A 17705-nucleotide genomic window follows, 5' to 3' on the forward strand; every position below is an offset into this window, starting at 1 on the left:
GAATTATAATATTATTTTTGTTAATATAATTTTGTAATTTTCTCTCCGTTAGTTTCTCAGATTATATTTATTTTTCACTATGAAACATTAACAACAATTATGTTAAATAAATTGTTCATAATTATACACATACATAGATATATGAGTTAGGATAATAATTAATTTTACACGCGATTACCAGACGTAAATTCTTAGTTTACAACAAAATGATGAAATTCTAGTTGTTTATCGTTAGTAACAAATTATAAAAACTTTATACGGATAACGTATATTATTATTATAATTATAACTCGACTGAAACTAATAAAAATATTTTCCTCGAGATATTTCCGTTGCTTTTAACATTTTTCTGTTAATGAGTTTAGAATTATGTTAAGAAAAAATGATAAAAGAGTATTTATTCATTACTACATTAAATCATATACATAACTCTTAAGTATATCTTGTTCATTATTAATCTGTTTTTTTTATTTCAACATACTTTTTACTAAAAAAAAAAAAATATTAAATTAGTATATTTGATATATTTTTAGTTCTAATTCAATCTTTGCTTTACAAAAGATTACTTTTTTGTTCTTTTTTATAAACCGATGTATTTACGAGTATAATTTTGTTTAATTTATTTATGTATATTAGGTACCGTTAAAACATTCTCAAGGAAAGTCAGGTCTCAAGGAATTAACTGCCAGGTTTATTTTTTTTAAAAATTGTGAATAAATTGGTTTATTATTGCTTTCTTCATCGGACTAAATATACTGTTGAGCATCGGCTAACAAATGTCTTTGACATCACATCAAAATGTATTGGAACTCGATAAGAAGCTAGATATTTCGGTTTCACATTAATCGAAAGCGATTCACTTAACACGACGTTTGAGATGCATGTTTGCGATATACATCTTAATTCAATAATTCAAAACTTCATTAATTATAACATCTGGTGATACTATCTTATTTTAATAAATTTGGATTGTCGGTCTTTGTAGCGTGAGTGGTAGCCTCTCGTCCTTTCATCCGGAGGTCCCGGGTTCGAATCCAGGTCAGGCATGGCATTTTCACAGACACTATAAATCATTTATCTCATCCTCTGAAACAATACCTAAATGTGGTCCCGGAGGTTATAAACAAAAGTGGATTGTCAAATTTTCTACACCTTTATTCATTGAATTTACTGAATACTTATTATTTATTACACTGCTGTAAATTAAATTAAAACAGATTGCAAAAGTAATTAAAAAATGTAATAAGATAAAATAATTAATTAATTTCTTTCAAAAAGTAACGATCAAGAAAATGACAAGAATAGTAAATCAGTCAGACAAAATTTACATTAAATTTAACATGACAGATAATAAATCTGCATTTACACAAAGTTGGGGTTAAAAAAATTCCTTAGACAAAATTTAGTTTTTTATTATATCTGAAGCTAAATTTTGATAGATAAAATAAAATTAAAAAAAATAAATAAAAAAAAAAAATAATTTAGTTGTTATTTAATAATACAGAATGTGTAAACGAAAATAATATAATTTTTGGCCAGCATACACCTGGTATTTCTTAGTTGAACATAAATCGAAACTTTTATATTATCAGCGGTTCAGATGTATTTAGTTGAATTTAAGTTTTGATTAGGATTGACAAAAAAAATTTGTATTTTGAATTCCAACTACTTTCATAACTTTGTAAAAAATACTGTAAAATTTAAGTATTTTATGTTTTTTTATTATTACTTTTTTTTTTGGAAACAGTTCACAAATTGTTTGGTGTTCTCTAGATTATTTTAATAATTGTTTAGCAATAAGTGTTTGCATATTTTTTTTTGTATTATCTTATATGATAAAATGATTATTTCAAAAAAAATTTAACCTTAGAATTGTTGGGATTTCCGTAAGATAATTTCTCATAAATATCATAATCAGTGTAGGCTTTGTAGTGAATTTTTTTTTAAGTATTAAAACGATGTAAATAATCAAGGTCTTACGTCATGTATGCAACGTAACTTATAATATTATTACTGTTATAATGATAGATAATATATTTTATTAAATGGTAACTACAAAAAAAACCCTTTTTTTATTCATTATTAATTCTTGACTTTTAATAATAATAAATTTATAATATATGAGTAATAAAAATAAATATTAAAATACATTTTTTATTGTAATTTATGAAATAATATACACACGTATATATATATAAGTCTGTTATGTTAATCGAAAGAGAAGTATATAACATTATTTATTGTAAAAACATTTTTTATTACACGGAGGAAAAACCTCTAAACTTTCTTTTACATGACACTTATATTCATATTTTATCTAGAAAATAATTATGGAATAGAAATTTAATATTAATTATTCTAATATAAACGTAAACTATATTTTTATCCGAAACGTGAATTTAAAGCAGGAAAACTCATGTGATAATTTATTAAAAGAAATGAATTGTACGATTAGATTCAGCACGAATAGATTTTTCTTGAAAATTTCCTTTAAAAAAAAAGTAATAAAGTAGTTAATACAAGAAGACATAAGTTCATTTCTTTCTCGGTGGTGAAAAATGTTCACCACCGAGAAAGAAATGAGTAAACATCACGGGTTTCTAGGAAAAATAAAAACGAGGAAGAAATATAACAACATATAAGAAAACCGGAAAATTAGACAGGAGATATGGAAGAAAAAGAAACTGAAAAAAGTGATTAGTTAAAGTAACAGTTCATAATGGCTAAATCTAAAAAAAAAACAAAATTATTTTCTCTTTGAATCTACCGTGGATGATAATTTACGAAGTATGCTATGTATAAATGCGGGTACAATAGATTTCTAATAATTAAATAATTATACGTTTAGATTAATTTCGATTGTGTTTATTTCTTTTAAAATTTATTTTTTATATTTAACTAGATATTGTCCCAATATAGAACTCTTCCAACCAATATTTTTATATTTTTTAATTAGAAACCGATAATATAAATAAAAGTTCAAAAATGTTGAAAATTGCTTCCAATTTCTAAAAATATTGTTTGAAAATAAAAACAACTAAATTCTTATGAACTGCGTTTTTTTAGAAATTATTATTTTTTATTTAGAATTTATAAATAACCTGAAAAGAACTAATTTATTAAAAATATTTTTTTTATAAGTTGCTCTTTTTTTAATATTTTTGAATGAAGGTATAGTTTTTTTTTAAATGTTTGTTCTTACATAATTTTCAAACGTATAAAAGTATTTAAATGTGGTTTACAATATATGGTGGCTTCATTGAATAACAAAATTATGTAGCATGTATGTCGAAAATAAGCCCGTAATTTTTTTTTTTTTTAATACCATATTCAAAATAGTTGTATTTAATCTGTATGAGTGAGAATTAAAAAAAAAAACGGCATAACCATTTTCAGAAATAATTGATCGATCTTTGCTATCCTAATCAGGATAGCAAAGAAACGTAACGAATGAAATTTTTCCAGTTACTTCCTTTACCGAGTTGAGTATACTGATATAATATCATACGAAACGTGTCAAAATAGTGATAATATTAAGCTTCTTCTTTGACACCGCAGATTGTACAATAAACATCATTACTCTCAAAGAAAATACCTGTTGACCGATGCGTGTTCTATTAACTCAAGTTTTTACATGTAATACAAAAATAAGTATAATAAGGTAATAAGTAAATACCGTATTGAAAAATAAAAATGCCAGACATTTTTTTTTAATTTGCGAAGGTATTTAATCCTGTTTTTTGCTAATTTTTAAACTTTATTACAAAGACGCTTACAAAATATTAATGTGGTTCCACTATCCGAACTTGAGATATACGAGATTTTATATAAAAATAACAAAATGGCGGACAGGGGAACAAGGAAGGAGAAATTACCATTTTTCCTAAATATATTTTTTGTTTAGCTTTACAAGTAAAATCCGAAAAAGTATAGCCAGCCCATCGTTTTAGAAATACTCTGTAGATATGTGTATAAAATATAGAATATATATATATACATATACACACACACACATGTATATAAAATTTGAGAATCTAAGATATTGGTGGTATTTTATTTGGTTTTTACTATTTCATTTTTTTATAATTGTCGTTATAATAAATCCGTATATTGATATTATGAAATAAATAAATAATCAAGTTCACAATAATATATAATAAACTTAAATAATAATGTCATTTCATTTTTGTTTATTGCTTTTATAATTTTTTTTTCATAATGTAGTATGTTACCCACCGAACTGATCTAGTGGCTACGTCGCAAACCAGTTAACTGCTAATTTTTGAATTCAAAGGGTCTAAGGTTAAATCCTAGTAAATTTAGCTGTATACGGATATGAATACTAGAGTGGATACCGGAGTACTTTAATGTTTTTTTTTTTTTGTTTAACCTCCGGAACCACCGTTAGGTATTGCTTCAGAGAATGAGATGAATGATTTGTAGCGTGTGAAAATGCCATGCCTGACCGGGATTCGAACCGGGACTTCCGGATGAAAGGCCGAGACGCTACCGCTCGCGTCACGGAGGCCGGCATATTTCAATGGCTGGGGTTCAATTAACCTCACGTCTTAGGAATGGTCGGCTAGAGTCTGTGCAAGACTATACCTCATTTACATATCATTCTCATCTCATTGGGCCATGGGAAGGGTTGCATATTGTTCAATATTTGAACAGATTGAAACGTTTACAATAGGGAAGAAAAAAAGTATTAATTTATTGTGTAATCGAAAAGAATGAAAGAATCCATGAAATAAGATTACGACATGAAATGTACGTATAATTAACCTAAAGATAATTGTATAAGTTATAATTGTGTAATTTATATTCATATAAATTGTTTTTTTCTGCTAAAAAATAAGCCTAGTTTTTTTTTTTGTAAAATTCACAATTCTTAAAAGGAAGAGAAAATAATTTAAATGAAAATAATTTTTCAGCTATTTTTTTATATATTTACTTATTTATTTTTTTATAAATAAACACGTAACTAACTTCTAATTTAATTCTTAGACGATGATAGTAACATTGTAATGAAATCTTCAACACATTCTAAAAGTTACGACTTGAGTGTCCAGTCTATAAATCTTATAAGACATTGTGTAAATCTTGTTAATGTCCGATAGTAACTAATAGTAAAAAGGAGTTACTATTAGTTATTTGCATTTAGCGACATTAGAAGCGCGTAATTACTTGTTAACAATCATTGATATCACACAGTTTCATTGATATATCAATTACAAACAACAATCTTGGTTAATTCCTGTTGAAAACTTTATGTTCATCCTTACCTTTTATAATTGTTATTTTGACGTACGTACGAACTTTCTTATTACATAGCATTCAAAAAATTTATTTATTAATTACTCGAAAATTTTATCGTTTGTTTTTATAAAAAATAAATAATAGACGTAATCTTTTAATAAAAATGTTTTAGACGGAATTATTTTTATACGAAATTTTTCGTATAAATTATAAATCTACGTTAACAAATAAAATACCTTCCTTGTCTCGTTTATTAATTTTTATTTTCATAAAAAAGTGTATAAAGAAGAAAAAATGAGGTGTTGGGAAAAACATCCAATAAAATTGATAGTCTGTTAATATATTCTGTAAAAAAGTAGGCAGGGATAGGAAAATATATAATCTTTATAATAAATTCTTCAATTGAACAATAAAAAAGCTTTAAAATTATGTTTCCAATTTATTTTTTTATTATAAATAAAATCTTTTTTTTAAAGTAAATAAGATCAATTTAGACCAAAATTAAGTAGCCACAGACCCAATGGTTCGTGACGAAATAAAATAAATAAAATAGAAGAGTACTCCGCAAGGCCGGACTATAAAGTCGCCTATAGGAAACGATAAATCAAATAAAAAATATTGCTTCTCAGCAATCTTGAAAAATCACTGATTGTGTTATTCAATAAATTGACTGCGATATAATTTGGGGGTCGATCCAAACGATTTTGATATCGTAGATGGGGCAGCGAGATTTCCTGTCGAACGGTTCGCAATTTAAAGACGTTATATATGAGGTCATTGCTTATGTACCAGGGTATGTTTAGCATTTTTCACAGTGTTTTTGTCTGGTAGTGTTCAAGTATATCAGTATTGCTTACTGTACCACACAATTCAAACCCGTAAGTCCAGATAGGCTTCAAAATGGCTTTATGAATCAATAATTTATTTTCTACTGAAAACAGAGATGTATGTCCTATTAGTTAGTACATGTTTTTAAACTTGACGACTATGCAGCTATCCATAAAGTGTATTCAGCAGCCTGCCCACCAGAAATATTCTCAATGTAAGATTGAAACGAAGTGTTGTAAAGGGTTTGTATTATTAATCTTTTTAGTTCTTGAGAAGACCTGTTAAATCTCCCCTTATCGGCAGAGTAACGATTTCTCTGCAATACGCTTCATAATATCCGGCGCTCTTCTACCTTTTCTCTGATGAAGACCAAATACGTATTTTGAGCCGGAGGAGCAAAATCCAAATTGGGCATGGAGGCCCACGACGCTAATTGAATCAATTTGGTCAAATTGGGTATTGCATTGTCCACATCGACCTGTGATTTTAAAGGCGCGTCCAATCTCGTATTTTCCTCCAAAAGTCTTGAAAGGTCGTGTGTTAGTCAATTCATTAAATAAGTGGGAGACCTAGTAGTTAGCGTAACGTCAATAGATACTGTAAGTACAACTGGCGTATGATCTGACGATAAGTCAAAATACGGCTCAACATGTAGTTCCTAGAAATACCTTTGAAAATGTAAAAATCCAGAAGATCGGAAATTTTATTTAGATCTGTAGGCCAGTAGGTTGGTCGTCCTGATGACAAACACTCCAAATTATTGTCAGTCATTGATCAGAAAAGTTGCCTGCCTTTTGGCGATGTCACTCGTGATCCCCATTGTAGGTGTTTAGAATTCAAATCACCACCAGAGATGAATCTTGGATTCAAAGATCTAAAGGATGTTGTAAACTGATCCGCCTGCCTAGCACGTCTTGTTGGGCAATAATCGGAGTAGACAGAAAAGTTTGATCGTCCACCATGGATAACCACGGTAGTGGCTTGTAAAAGGTCCTTTTTGTGTTCAGGACATAGTGAGAACTTCTAATATAAACTATACTTATAATAATAACAGCAGTAAAGCCGTGTACTTTTCCTGATGGGTGGTGGGTGCAATATATTCTATAACTACGGAAATTGGCAAAATGTCTATCAGTGAACCGTGTTTCAGACACTTACATTACGTCTATGTTATTAATATTTAAAAATGATTCGAAATTCGAAGTTTCTTATCAGATAACCCGTTAGCATTCCAGTTCGCTAATCTGTGAAAGTTTTTCATTTTTTCTCAAGACGATTCACGAATAGTCCGATCATCCTATCCATCATAATTTCCATCATTCGCTCAAGAAAATTAAGTAAAATTATGGAAAAAATAATGTCCGCCATTTTAGTTTTCAAGTGTGCAAGGGTTTTGAAGCTCTTGAAAGGTTGTATTAGAGGAAAATATACAAAAAAAAAAAAATATATACAAAAATTAATATAAACTATGCTTATTAAAAATAAAGTTGGCAACCGTTTTGAAAAAAACTGGAAAATAGTTTAAAAATGCCAATACTGTACTTGCGCTTGGGAGATAATGAGTGAAGTTCCCATTTTTTACGTTTTTAGTAGCTTTTACATTTTTTACTCCTATGGGCCATAATTTAAATGAACTCTCTGGTTATGTCATACTGCATAGATTTACTGTCGTAATTCCAACAAAAGTTAACAAATTTTATTTTGTGTATAGTTTATTTCTCCTAAAAAGTCTTACAGCTTAAAGAAAATTAAATTTAATATAACATCATCTGATACATAAACGTAAACGAATCTTCACTCATAACTATTTGTATACTAAATTTAAAAGATTAGAAAGAAATATATTCATTACTTATACGAGATATTTTTTTTATTATTAGAATAATTTTTAAATCTTTCAATTACTTTTATATTATATACTAGTACAAAGTTGCTGCTCAGTATACTATTTCTATAATCGATATAGTATACATTGGATAATTGCTTCCAGGTGAAAGATTCAGAACTTTATTATTTAGAGCTAGAGACACAGGTGAAGGATGTGGTTCTAATAAAACAGGCCGCAACAACTAATTTGCAGATTTTATATGAATTAAGTCCGAAAAAACGAAAGTCCGATAAACGGATATTAACCGGTCGAATGATGGGCCAACCGCGATTTCCAATTTCTATGAAACGTTGCAGTACGATTTCTTGCTATTACGTGAAAAGATATATGATATTGGTTTTTAATTAAACAGCTATTTCAAAAATGGTAGTAAAAAAAGATTTTGTTATGAAACGATTAGACAACTCCCGAGAATTGATCTCAGGCCAGCTTGAGTTTGTGTTGAGTGATAATGGCTGTATAATTGGTTTAATAGAAAACTTACTAAGTATATAAGTAAACTGTAATAAGTATATAAGTAAACTTGTATATATACATATACATACATATATATTGTGTGAATTTTCTAGTTAAATAGAAAATCATAATTATACAACATAGATTTTAAATAGATTTAATCATAAATTAAAACTGAATGAAATGTTTATATGAATACGAAGGAGAGCTACGCTCTTCTGTAGTTATTGAAATAAATTGGAAAATAAGATTACAGCCCAAAAACTGTTATTTAAAATTTAAAAGTAGATGGCCATTTCGACTGTTAAACAATCATCATTAGTAGATATTACGGAAAAAGTATACGTAAAAAAATATATAAAATAAAATAAATAAAGAAAAAATATAAACAAGCAATAATTAAACATTATTGATAAAAAATAACCAATACTTAAAAGGAAATATAATATAAGAATCTTTAGTTGAGATTTTAGAACAATAATAAAATAATTATACAAATGTTGCGTTCTGGACAATCCAATTTGCCATAAATTCCAATCTCTACCAACAAACTATCAAGTCTACATGTCTGGAGAAATTGAAGGTTTAAACAGGTTAGATGATTTTAATTTACTTTTTATTGCGATTCTTAATACGACTACATTTATTAACATTTAGTTTTAAATTTAAAAAATCTACTTATTTTGTAATTCCCTAAATTCTGGTTTTTTGTCGATTATCACTCTTCATTATTTCTTTGTTTTTTAATTTACTTTTAAAAATATTTTTATATAAACTTATTAGGTAGTATCTAGTGATGATGATTGTATAAAAATAGAAATGGCTACCTCGATTTAAATTTTAAGTCAAAGTTTTTGTAAACAGGTTTTGGAGTATAATCTTTAATTGCAATTTATATACATTTTGAAATTTTTTTATGAATTATTAAAATATTCTTGATTTTTATTATCGAGAAAAAGTATTTTCAGTAGGTATATAGTATGGATACCTGTTAGGGGAAAATAAGTAAATTTGAGTACGGTAATCATTGAAGAGAAAACCCCTCATTAAAACTACAAATAAATCACAGGAGAAAAAAGGAAGAATAAAAATAAAAACAAATGTCATCAATACTAGTATATGAAAATAATACTATACATAAAACAACCATCGGAGATAAATAAAAATAACTATAACTTGTATATTATCGATGCGATGTTCATTATAGTTCGATAGGATCATTCTCTCTCCTAGGTTCCTTCTGTAGATCGCTTCCCTGGTTTCAACTCCCAAGGTCCAGTACACGGATGCGTTTCAGTCGCCTGATATCCTCACTATTATCAGATAGATTTACTGCCAGATAATTTACATGTTTGTCTAACCGAGCCAATTTTTTTGATTTGTTCGTCTACATAAGACAGTCAGAGATAGTCGTGAATTTCTGTTTCTAACAAATCTGGAATCTTTGAATTTTAACTCGGTATTGCTACACTCGTCGTACAATCGGAATAAAATAGCCGATAGTTAATTTAAAAATTTTAATGAATGAATTTAAGATTGTGAAATAAACTTATTCATACGCATGTATTTTTTACATGTAATGTAATAAAGTGAGAAAATTATAGCCTAAATATTAATTTTCTCATGGCCTTTACCGATTATTTTTAAATAATTAAGGTATAATAATTACATCTATCAAATAAGTATTGTTTTCTATACAGCTGAGCCCATTTATCAATGCTATCTATATTTTTATTAATCCTAAAAAAAAAAATAGAAATAAAAAAAAAATTTTTTTAATATAAATTGTATTAAAATTATTTTTTTTATAATCATCCTGCATTGTAATCGTAGACTTCTACAGATATATAAATTATTATTCACTCACGAAATTTAATTTTAGTAATCAACAAACATTTTTTTAATTTTATGTAATTACTGTACTTTTACTTTTATAAATTACATTTTGTGTTTTTGTTTTATTTTTATTAATTTATTATTTTTTTTTTTTTTATGTTGGTTTTGTCAGTATAATATGTATTAAAATGATTTTGACTAAATAAATAAAATTGTATTTTATTATGCTTTTATTTGTAGTCACATCAAAAATTTAAGTCATTAGCGGCTGGACTGTAACTATAAATGTACCCGTAAACGTGTGGTCTTGAACAGACTCAGGCCGACCGTTTTTATATACCCATGATATGTATTTACACACACACATATATATATATATATGTGTGTGTGCGTGTGCGTGTTTATACATTGTACATTTAAATCGATATTATGTTTAATTATATGAAGTTTTATCAGCGGTAATGACTTTTTATTAAAGTTTCTTGAACTGAATAAACTTCAAATATATTTATTCCCAAAAGATATGGTAAATATTATTTCTATTAAATTTGAGGATTCTATATATAAATTAAAAAAATATAGTTTTTTACAATAATTGATCAAATAAAATTATAAAACAAATTGTACAAATTAATTTTATACTAACTAATCTGTTTTCATTTATCAAAAGTTATGGTTAAATATCTCAAACGAAAATTATTTTTCGTTTTTGTTAGAACAACAAATTTAACCAATTTATTTTTACCTCACCGGTAAAATTGGAAGTATTCTTAATTTGACATCACCTCATTCAGAAAAAAAGTAAAAATAAAAAAACCTCATATCTATAGTTTTTATTTTGAAGTGAGGACTAAAACCTGTTGTCACCCTGATGACACCACACTTGGAAATGAATATTAATAAAATAATACAGAAAAGTGACTGTTTAAATTTAGTTCTTAGGGCTAATTTAATAATCCATTGCAGTAGATAAATTTATATTTTAAGCCATTCTTAAAGATCAGTAAAAACAATCGTAAAAGAGAAATTGAAATTGACCTGCTGGTTCCTGAGTTATTATTATAATTTTTAGATAACTAATAAAATAACATAACTAACATATAACCTTTATAACATATAAAGTTTAAATTAGTGCGTAGAAATATGGAAAGGAAATTTTGCAACATAATATTATTCTGAATGGAAATCAAACTCGGAACCTTCCAGATGAAGTACAGAAACTGTAAAACTTTACCAACTAGATCAGTAACGTGCATAAATACTTAGAAACAAACAAATACTAAAATTATTTACTCAGAAATGGTTCTTTTTTTACAAAAAAACATTTGGAATTAATTTTATTTAAAAAAGAATTTATAAAGTATGATGATTGATTTCTATGTAAGATAATATCCATTAGGTATTAGGTATAAATTGACGTTATTTAATTATTTAAATATGAAAATATAATTGTATAATTCTACTTTTGATGAGAATTTAGTTTTAAATAAACTTGTGAATTAATAATCTTTGTACGCTTTAAACAATGAATTACTCTCTAGGAAGTAAATTGTAAAAGGATTTTGATTCATTTTTAAATTGTGTTACTTTTTACACTTTATAGAAAATCTATTTTTTATCATAATGATTTTAGGATAGGAAGTTTTCGGTTTGTGACATATCCTAGGGTGCCGGTAAAGATTCCCGTAATTTTAATAAAAAGGCGAAATCAAGCATTTCATGTATTCATAAAAGACAAATTTCGTTCAATTTTTAAATATAATAAATTTAAATTAACACACACACACACACACACACACACACACACACACACACACACACACACACACACACACACACACACACACACACACACACACACACACACACACTTTTATTTTCTTTTAATTCATTTAAATTACTGTACTGAAAAGTTTACATTTTCAATTTATTATTTTTATTATTATTTGCAAACGTTTGTTTATTTCAACCGTTTATTTTTAAATGTAATCTACAGAAAATAATAGGAGATACGATGAAATTTTAAATGCAATCAATGTAAAATTACTATGCATAAAAAAGTAACCTGTGGAAATCAGTTGTTGTTAACACGTGACTTTATATATATATATATATATATATATATATATATATACACACAGACTACATACATTTTTTTCCATTTCATTTCTGAGAATTTATACCTATGATGCAGACAGTTAACCATTCTATCAGATATAACATAATATTAGTGTATAACAAACACTATATTTAATTTTAAAAAAACAGGTATCATTTTCTTCTTTTTTTTTACTTTTGAATGAAACTGAGTGGTTATATTACATATTTAACCTGTATGTTTATCGAGTTGTCTGTGGCTTCTCTGCTCTTAAACGGATTGACTGATTTCAATGTAGTTTTTTAAACAATGAAAAAAAAATACTTTCGCAAGTTTTTACCCTGTTTATCATTACACTGGCGCTTCAGTGAACTGAAAATTGATCAATAAATATGGTTTGTTTGATTGTTTTTTTTTTTTTTTTTTTTTTTTTTTTTAAGGAAAGTTTTAATAAAACCGAGGATATCTCTTTTTCGTTTTTATATCAATATTTTTTTCATTTTTTTTTTATAGAAAAAAATTTATTTTCAATAGTTTATTAACTTAGAATATTAGATTAAAGCATAATAATTATACTGATGGGTATTTCAGTATAATAAAATTAAAATAATTTTATTTTGCATTCATTAATATAATCGATCTATTAATGTGTATTAATTTACATTTCCGCACAGGAGTCCATAATTGGATTTTTGTAAAAACCCAAAAAATGTCCTTACCGCTGTATTAATTCCAACCCGGCCATAATTTTTTTCAATTTGGATACACGACAGTTATATCTTAACAGTTTATTATTTTCTGAAACTAGTGACTTAATCACATAATTATAATCATTGTTCATTTCTAGAGACTGTAAAATACATAGCCAGATCAGGATTCATACCTAGGACCTACCAGATTAAAACTAAAGATAGTAGTACTAAAGAAGGTCGGAATTTTGAATAAAAATCCCCGTTTTCTTTTTTAATTCTCTCATTTATTTGAAAACATTTAAAAATGATTATTTATTTAAAAAAAAGAAAAGATTTTATATTCTCAGTGTCAGTAATTTTTTGAGAATTGTAATAAGTTTATTATTGAGTAACATAGCGTAAAAAGTGAAAAATAAAAGCAAAAGAATATTCTGGGAGGCTAAAATGTTTTACAGAAAAAATGTATAAAAAGGTTCTCATTTTTGTAGACCGATTCTTACCAGTGTAGTAGTAGTAGTATCTGTTGTATTTACAGCAAATTTGGCTGGAACTACATACAGCTACATACATGCACAAACCTTTGAATTTAAAAGATTATTGAATAATTAAAAAAAAAAAAAAAAACACAAACCAATACAAAAAAAAAACGGATAAGAGAAATTGACGATACTAGAAAAAATCTTTCGAGACGTAACATACGTTTCCTGAATTATGAGTTACTTTTAAAATTTTTATTTTGGAAAATAGAACAGAAAATTTTTGTGATTCCAAAATTACACATTTTTCAACCATTTTATGGTTAAAAATCGATCAAAATATAATGAAGTTTTTATACTTTTTTAACAAAGAAAATCCTTTAATAATACAAAATTAACTTTTATTTTGTCAACTCCAAAAACTGACCTGTTTGACATAATTTATGTTATACGGAACTACTTTAGCCGATAATCTAGAATTTTACATTTCATATTAACAGGCCTATTTATAATAAGTCTACTTATATGAGGAAGGGTAGTTAAATAGGGTGGTCCAAGAAAGATTGAAGGTCTAGTTCGAAGGAGCAATAAGATAGATAGATAGATAGATGTCTAGGTAGAAATTTCAACTAAAGAAATAAACGTGCACCGCACTAGCGCAATCAGGCAGGATCGTGCTGCATTCCACCGTCTGACCACACACGACCTCTGATCCAAATCTGTCATTCCCTTCTCCTTATTACTCCCTCTGGTTAAGGCCATAGTCCGATCTCCCGATATCGTATTGCTCTTTAGTTGCCCCCCTCTATACTATTCAAACTTAAAAAAGAAGAAGAAAACAAAACAATCTACAAACTGCATATCTATCAATCTATATTTTATTCCTACCGATTTTCAAAGAATTATTTGATTGCGTAAACAGAAATCGGTTCAGAACAAAGGTAAAAATTATGAAATATCGATTTTATATACTAAACAACCAAAAAATATGCATATATTGTTTATTACTTTGTATACAATAGAATAATAGTAGTCTGTCTTATTCCCTGCCAATGTTCTTTAGTAAAAAACATCTATAAGCTTATATTGGTAATATTCGTAATAATACTAACAAACATTATAATGTATTACGATTAAATTTTACGTTCAAGGGTAATGGGTTTAATTTTTATATGTAAAATATTATGAAATAAGTAGGCTATTTGCGGTTTCTCATATTTTTTCTATTAAACATAATTCTTTACGTTCCACATAATATTGAATTAAATATTTTTCAAATAACTTTTTCATAATATTAATTAATAAACAAAACTGACATATTACAATTTTGAATTTTTTATTTAACGAAAATGTTTCTAATTGAATTTAAAAAATATATACATAAGTTTATCTGAGGAAAGGAATAAAAAATATACTAGAAAATCTTTGGCTAAACACATTATTAAATTATTATTTATGAAATTGCGACTTAGGATTTATAATCAGGTGGAATAGTTCTCAGGACGGGTGTACATTATTTCTAAAGCAAGTCTGTATATTCTTAAATAGTTCTTTAATATCTTAGTAAAACAAATAATACTGTAGCACTCTGTATGCTACAGTATTATTTGTTTTACATATACAGTAATGATACATATACAGTATCAACCCTCTGGTTGATACTGTATCATTACTTACGAAAATATCCGTTACTGTTCAACGTAAAATCGTCAATCGTTTACATTCAAATTCAAATCTGACATAAGATAATCATCTAATCTTCTGAAAAATTTCGTGTAGGACAGGAATCTAGCACCACTAGGAAAGTACTCTTTTCGACGAGATAATTATCTTCTTTCACGATTTCTGTACAGGCAAATAATTCATTTATTATTTTACTACCTTCTGACATGAAACGTCTTTAAAATCACACCGAAACATACGACGAGTACCAGAACAGAATTTGTAGCGTAACGAAAAGATCTATATCGTCCTGCCTTAATAACTGCCTAACTATTAGTCTCGGAGACGTAAATGCGGTGTCATTTTATAACTTACACGGTCAGATTACCGATACGACTTTGAGTTTGCGTCACTGGCGAGCAGGTTGACAAAGATGGAGCACAGGGCAGATCGGCCAAAACTGGCGCTCTCGCTCATTTCCATTCAGTGTAGCTCACAACTTAGACGTGATAGCGCGGTGATTCGTGTGTTTGTGTTTAGAGTTTGTCGAGATAGATCGATTTAAGTAATAATAAATGTATTTTTGACAATATTTATGTGTAAAAGATTAAAGTAAACGTGTAAAAAAGTATAGAAATTCAATATTCAGCATCACCCCGCGCAAAAGCCAGCCGGAAATATAAATTACGCATATCGTTGGAAAGGGGAGGTTATGGGCCACGCCAATATCCGGTGCCGAGTGAGCGAGACTGTTTCGGGAGCGTCACATAACAGGCACGGAGCGCTCAGTTAACGACGCCGATGGCGCGAGCACCTCTACCGCTGCTTATTATACCTTATGTTTCTTATTTCTTATATCACAGACCAATGTTGAACAAAATTGTCGAATATTAGTCGAAATAACTATAATGTAACATTTAGTGTCTGTTTTTTGATAAAATTAAATTTACTACGCAGTCAATGTCTCGTTTTTATTTCAATCCAATAGAGTAAAAATGACTCGCTGACATACAGAGCGACCAATTTGTTTATAGAGTTGGTCAAATGAAGGGACTAAATTTTTCAATTTTCAGTTTTGTTAAAAAAAAATACGATGGTGGCTCTCCCATTTAACTATACAGATTAAGTTGTTGGTCTGTAGCTTGGAGGAACTTGATCCTAGGTCTGTAACGTTTCACGTTAAATCAACGGCCGTGCGCCCCGACACAGTCTTATCCGAATTTTCCATTATCCTTTATTCTGACTTCCATTTGATGTTTATGGATTTTGTTGGCTATAGACACAGCAGTAATTAAGAAATCAGTAAATGAGACCCTTAAAGGTTTATTTCCAGTATTTCTGTAGAATAGTAAGATTCAAAATCTTTTGACTATGGATGTATATTATAAATGAATTTCCAGTCCGATGACTACATAAAACAAAAATTCACACCGAGAAGCTTTATCGGTTAAAGTTTCGTACTTTATTCCTTGTAATAGGAAATTACCCAAAAGGATACATACATACATAGCAACTTAATAAAAATCTACATGTATATTATAAAATAGTTTTCATTTAATTAGAAATAAAAGTATTGCGTGTAAAATTATTAAAAGTTTTAATAAATTAAAAATAAATAATATTTATTTTAATAGATATCGATTCATTATAAAATAATATTAATAATATTAAAGTAGCAAAAAAAAAAAAATTCTTTATATGTGCTATAGGAAAAAGAGCTAAAATAAGACGTTAGAAATTGTCAACTATAAGTGTTAAACAGCTCTAATTTAGATTAATAGTTAATATATCCTCGCTAAGATGTAGAAATATTGCGTGTTCGCATATTCACAACAGAAAAGAGACATTACATTCTCTGTAGAGAATGTAATTCTCTATAGCGATTAATTGCAGTAATTTGTAGAGACATTTACATTCTTAATCTGTCTCTTTTTAATATTATCTCAGTCTTTCATATAACTGTAATCCATACAAAAAATAACCTGAAGAATAACTGACATCTCTCATATTAGCTTTCTGTGAGAGTAATGATGTTCAGAATGCAGCCGATATTTGCGGTGACGCCGTGAAGTGGTAAAACATAATTTGCGGCGCTGAATTTTGGTGGACTCGGCACGTGTTATAAGCTAGCAATGACTTGTATAACATGATACAAGTTGACTGCTTACAATTTTCTCCCTACGGAATTAACATTTATAAATCTACCATATTTACTCATTATTTAACTTTTTTCGGGTGAAATCGGGCGATGATAAAATCATCCAGTATTATTTTAAACAAACTTTTTTTTTAATTTATTTACTGAAGAAAACATAAACCTGATAAGTTTCATTATCAAATAATGGCAATTAACTTCAACTTTTTTTAAATATAGCACATATCATAATCCAATTTTTTTCTTTCCTTTTTTCTTTTTTTCTTTAAATCCAAAAGGATGTAGCTATAGGAAGTACCTTTGATAAAACAGAATTCCAAGAAAATAGATAAATCCAAAAACATAATGCTGTAGA

The 17705-nt window shown here is 27.6% G+C and overlaps 1 protein-coding gene across 2 annotated transcripts in view; it reads right to left on the reverse strand.

Moving 5' to 3' along the window:
* The window catches only part of LOC142328866 (protein apterous-like), a 330108-nt gene that overhangs the window by 76323 nt on the left and 236080 nt on the right, over positions 1-17705 (reverse strand). The window lies entirely within an intron of this gene.

This window comes from Lycorma delicatula, chromosome 8 (genome assembly GCF_047948215.1).
Source record: "Lycorma delicatula isolate Av1 chromosome 8, ASM4794821v1, whole genome shotgun sequence".
In the NCBI taxonomy this organism is placed as follows: Eukaryota; Metazoa; Arthropoda; class Insecta; order Hemiptera; family Fulgoridae; genus Lycorma; species Lycorma delicatula.